The following is a 5,946-nucleotide window of genomic DNA, read 5'->3' on the forward strand; positions in this document are numbered from 1 at the left end:
TGAAAGTGTGGACAGATCCATAACAGATATGTTGTTCACTCTTTTTCCCTACAAAACTATCTTGTTAGTGGTAAGATTAATCACAAAGCATTTTGTAGAGGTGAATGATACCATATTACCTCTATCACACAATTGTGATACACTTATTAGATTGTACTTCAGTCCATCTAGCAAGTAGACATTCTCAATAGAGTGATAATCAGTATTACCTACCTTTCCAACCCCAATGATCTTACCTTTCTTCCTATTTCCAAAGGAGACGTTACCTTCTTTAAGGTCCTCAAGTGAAAGAAACCGGTTCTTGCTTCCTGTCATATGCTTTGAGCAGCCACTATCCATATACCATATTTGGTTGCTCCCCTTCACTTGGACCTGTAAAAGGAAATCAGGGGTTAGTCTTAGGAATTCAAACTAGTTTGGGTCCCTTTCTATAGGCAAAAGCATGAATCAAATTCGTTTTAGCCCAACTTGGTAGACTATTTTTCCTTTGAATAAAATTTTTGTTCTTTTGACTTGCCTTTTCTTTTGCAGTGCATTTACTTTTATAGTGACCAGTGTCACCACAGTGTGTGCAAATCTTGTTCTCAGGAAGTGTGAGATACTTGCTTTTGGGATCCCACTTAGGTGCAGGGTTCCCAAAGCCAAGCCCTCTTCTGTTGCTACTATAGTGTTCTTGTAGCCATGAAAGTGCATCAGAGAACCTGTTCCATTTACAAGTTCTGTCTAACTCATGCTTGACCTTGCTTAGATCATCCTTTAGGATTCTTACGTGTTCATCTCTCTTGTATAACTCATCTTTTATTTTTCATACATTTTCTTCTAAAGTGAGTTGTGTGTAATCAGCTGTCTTTTTGCCTATTCCTAATTTCAGTTTTAGATTTTCTGATCTAAGCTCTAGGACAGTTGTGTCAAGTGCATGAACCTGGTTCTTCAATGCAGTATTTTCACTTTCAGTTTCACTAGCCCTAAGTTTCAGGTTTTGCACTTAGCTTTGAAAATCACACATTCTTTTGACAACTGTTCATTTTCGTTATTTACATCCTCAAATTCATCAATTAGCTCTAGTAGCAACTTAGATAACCTTTCTTTAGACAAAAATTTAATCTTATCTTTGAGATGAAAGACACTTACCTCACTTTCTTCATCAGATTCTCCAATGGCCATAAGTGCTCGTTCATCATCATCATCTGAGCTTTCTCCCCAAACAACAACCTTAGCCTTGGTTGATCATGTGTTGTTGCTTTTCTTGGGTTGAACTTGTTCCTTCTTCCTATTCCTTTTTCAGCTCTTTCCTTCTTCCATTCAATTTCCCACAAAGGACAGTTTTTGATGTGGTGATCAGTCTTTCCACACTTGTAGCAGCCATCATTGGTTTGCTTCTCAAAAGCTTTTGACTTGCTGTAGCTTCCACTTCTTGAAGAACCCTTTCCTCTCCTCAGGTACTTCTTGAAGTCTTGGGTGATCAGAGCCATTTCATCATCTTCCAGATCAGAACCTCCAATGATTCTGAGTGCCAAGCTCCTTTCCTTCTTAGGTACATCCATCTTCATAGTTTCTCTCCTAAGTTCGTAGGCAGTAAGATTTCCAATCAATTCATCTAGTGGGAGACTGGCAATATTTTTTGATTCATGGATGATGTCACACCTCCTTTTTCTACCCCGAAAGGGGGTATATGGGAGTTTTTCCAATTAAAGTGAAAATCATCGAAACGGGATTATTTATTCAAATTCAGAGTCGCCACTTGGGGTGATTTATGGTGTCCCATGTCACCGGTTTAAAATTCCGAATCGAGGAAGTTGACTCTTGTTTATGGTCTGCGAACACAGAAATCTGGGTAAGGAATTTTGTTAACCCGGGAGAAGGTGTTAGGCATTCTCGGGTTCCGTGGTTCTAGCATGGTCGCTTAACTATTAATAATTGGCTTAATTATCTGATTAATTATATATTTTATACCTATTGTGCATTTTTAACCTTTAACCGCTTTTAATTATTTATGAAATTATTCTTGTGTCACGGGAACCGTACCTACAATCTACAACATGTTTAATTTTATTATTCAAAGTTATAGTCGGGTCACATGAAATGCACACCCGAATTGAGATTTACGTATCGTGACCATGCCACGGGAGCCGTACTCATAGTCATGATGATTTATTATTCGCGCCTAAAGCAACTAGCGCATTTGAATTATTTTCCTATAATGTATCTATAAAATGTAAAAATCACTCTAAATTAAAATAAACTAATATAAAACTAAATACTAAAAGTGAAACTAATTTTTGTATTTTCAAAGGTTATAATACTATAAATATAAATACACTAATTGACTTTAACCTAAAGATGAAAATATATTTTTTTTGTAATTTTTATTTTTTGTGATAAAAATAAAGTAAAAGAGTCAAAACTATTTAGAATAGCGATACTAAACCTAAATTAAATATTTACGCTAAATGTATAAAATCTTGGTGAGGGTCAAAAATGACATGTCTACAGATGGCAGTGATCTTGCTCTCCCAAGTGATAGGCAAAACCCTAGTAAGTATTTTCTCGACTCTTTCTTCTTTAGTAATAATCCTTCCAAGAGATTATAGCTCATTTGTCAGTATAGTGAATCTTGTGTACATCTCTTGAATAGTTTCGCCATCCCTCAAAGCAAAGTTCTCATATTGAGAGTACAATAGAGTTACTCTAGATCTCTTCACCTGAGTTGTTCCTTCGTGAGCCACCTGCAGTGTGTCCCAAATTTTCTTAGCAGTGACACAACGTTGGATTCTATTGTACTCATATGGACCAAGTCCACAAACAAGCCATTTCTTGGCTTTAGCATTCTTCTCTCACTTCTTCAAGTCCTCAACAGTGTAATCCGCTCTTGTCTTTGGTACATTTGCTCCTTCAACATTTTTCTTCAAGGTAGCCAGTGGACTATCAATGACAATGTCCCATAGCTCATAATCCTCTCATTGAATGTGATCTCTCATTCTGTTCTTCCACCAAGAGTAGTACTATCATTAAAGAGTGGTGACCTAGTAGTGGATTGCCCTTCCCAGTTTCTAGGTGATGCACTCATCTTGATCTTCTCCTAAGGTGTTGTCCTCTTCAAGGATATCCCGCTCTGATACCAATTGATATTTTGTACTTTAATAACACAAAAGAGGGGGAGAGGTAATTTGTGTGGTGTCCAATTTTTTGCGTTCACAGATCATAGAAGAACTTGGTTCTTCTATGTGTTCCTTATACTACTGTTGCGGAATAATAAATGCAGAAAGTAAAGAACACAAGTATTTTACGTGGAAAACACCTGGCTCAAAAGAAGAAAAAACCATGACCTACTACCCAGTAGAATTTTTCCCGATACTTCATTAAATCACTGAGCCAAAAAACAGCATTTACAAACCTCTATTTAAACCTAAGGATTACCTCTAACCCTTTATGGCAACCAACCTCTAGTTGTTGCAGCAACTTCAAGTTAACTCTAACTTGAATACAACATTTAGAGTACCTAATACAATTGCTTCTAGATAAAGCTGAAAGGTACAACTCAGAAGCCCTACTAAAATAAAACTATGATAAAAGACAGACACTTGGAACTGATTCTTCTATCTGGTTCATGTAGCTTTAGGTTCGCACACTCGAATCACACAAGAATTGCTTGCAAAATGGCTTGCTATTTTTCTCTCAACTCACGCTTAACTTCAGCGTTTGTGCGTACCTGTATAATGAGAACATCCTATAATATATAGAGTTAGTAGAATGGGAAATAACTAGAGTTCTAATGTTATACTCTTCCTTGGTGGAAGAGTTCTAGTTATCTTCAACTTCTAACTCTTCTCTTATCTAGGATAGAGTTCTCTCGAGTAAAGAGTCATTCTCTTTATGTGATGACACAAAAGGTCATCACTTGTTTTAGAAATAAATTCTGCATTCTGAGGCCTTAAAAACCTCTCTCTGCATCACCTCGATTTGTGTACGCAGTCCGGGTGCGTAGCCGGAAAGCCGTTATGTGAAAATCTATGAAAATAATGAATTTTGCCTTTAAAATAAATTTAAATTGACTTCGGTCAACATTTTGGGTAAACGGATAAGGACCCGTGATTTGACAGTCCCGAAGGGTCCGTAGGAAAATAGGAGACTTAGGCGTATGCCCAAAATTGAATTCCAAGGTCACAAGCCCGAGAAATGTATTTTTAAAGAAAATTATTTTCTGGAATGTTTATGAATTTTTGGAAATGAAATGTGTTTGGAAGTTGTTGGTATCGGGCCAGTATTTTAGTTTCGGAGCCCGGTACAGGTCTTACATGTGGTTTAAGTTGAGCCTGTGAAATTTGGTAAGCAACGGAAGTCGTTTGATGTGATTCGGACCCGTAGTTGTAAAAATTGATACTTTGAAAGTTTTGAGGTTTTTCTTAGATTTCTATGCTAAATTCATTGTCAAAGGTGTTATTTTGGCGATTTGATCGCACGGATAAGTTCATATGATATTTTTGAGTTAGTATGCATGTTTGGTTTGGAGCCCCGAGGACTCGGGTGAGTTTCAGATAGGTTACAGAAGGTTTTAAACTTAGAAAAAAGTTGCAGGTTTTCAGTTTCTGGTGTTCTGGAACATTGTTCTTCGCATGCACGGAAGGACTCTCGCGAACGCGGAGGGTAAATCAGGCTGAAGGAATTTTCCTTCTACGCAAACGCGAGAAACAAGTCGCTAACGCGAAGCTTTGGGGGTGCTACCCTTAGCGAACCGGACCTACTATCGCGAAAGCGAAGGTCTTTGGGCCTGGGCTAGGGGAAGTGGATTTTGTTCTATGCGAACGCGGCCACTGGACCGCGAACGCGAAGGCTCGAGGAGTCAAAGCTCCACGAACACGAGTCACTATACGCGAATGCGAAGGTTAATTGGCCTGACCCTTCGCGAACGCGACAGGCCCATCGCGAATGCAATGAAGGCTTGCCCAGTGATTTTAAAATAGAAGCAAAAATGGGCAGAACCCATTTACTTCATATTTTCGAAATTTGGGAGCATTGAGGCGATTTTCAAAGAACAATTTCTTCCCCAAAACACTGGTATATGATTCTAAACCTTTCTCTTTCATTTTCCCATTGCATTTCATCAATTTTCATCTTAAAATATAGGGTTTTTATGGTAGAAATTAGGAATTTGGGTAGAGTTAGAGCTTTTTGATAAATTGGGATTTAGACCTCGTTTTGGGGTCGGATTTTGAAACTAATTGTATATTTGGGCTCGTAGGATGAATGGATGATCGGGTTTTGGTCCGAACCTCGAGTTTTGACCAAGCGGGCTCGGGGGTCAATTTTTGACTTTTTGGGGAAAAGGATAGAAAACCTATAATTAAGTATTGGGTATTAATTCTTTAGCATTTATTGATGTTGTTAAATCAATTTAGACTAGATACGAGTTATTTCGAAGCGAATTCTAAAGGAAAAGCGGTGTTTGAGGCTTGAGTTGGCCGTGAAAGTTTGAGGTAAGTGTTTGGTCTAACCTTAGCTTGAGAGATTAGGAGTCGAGTCATATTTGCTATGTGTTATTTGTTGAGTACGGCGTATAGTCATGGTGACGAGTATCTATACGTTGGTGTCAAGCATGCCCGTGAGTCTTAAATTGACATAGTTGTGTTTTTAACAAGTACTACAAATGCTTAAGTTGTTGATTCTCTGTGTTGGACAAGAGTTATGATTAATCTCGTGAAAATTGCTTATGGTTGAATATTGGTTCTAGAAGAGGGTTCTGTTGTGAAGGTAAAATTGAAACAAGTTTGGTTATAGTTGATTCCCTTGCCGGGATGTATTTACTACTTATTGTCGATTCCCTTGCCGGGATATTGTCGTTTCCTTATTGTTCCCTTACCATAACTCTTTTGTGATTGGTGTTGAATTGTATATTGGGATCGGGTTGCACACCACAACAATACTCTATTTGGATCAGGTTGCACACCG

The sequence above is a fragment of the Nicotiana sylvestris genome, chromosome 2 (assembly GCF_000393655.2).
Source record: "Nicotiana sylvestris chromosome 2, ASM39365v2, whole genome shotgun sequence".
Taxonomy (NCBI): domain Eukaryota; kingdom Viridiplantae; phylum Streptophyta; class Magnoliopsida; order Solanales; family Solanaceae; genus Nicotiana; species Nicotiana sylvestris.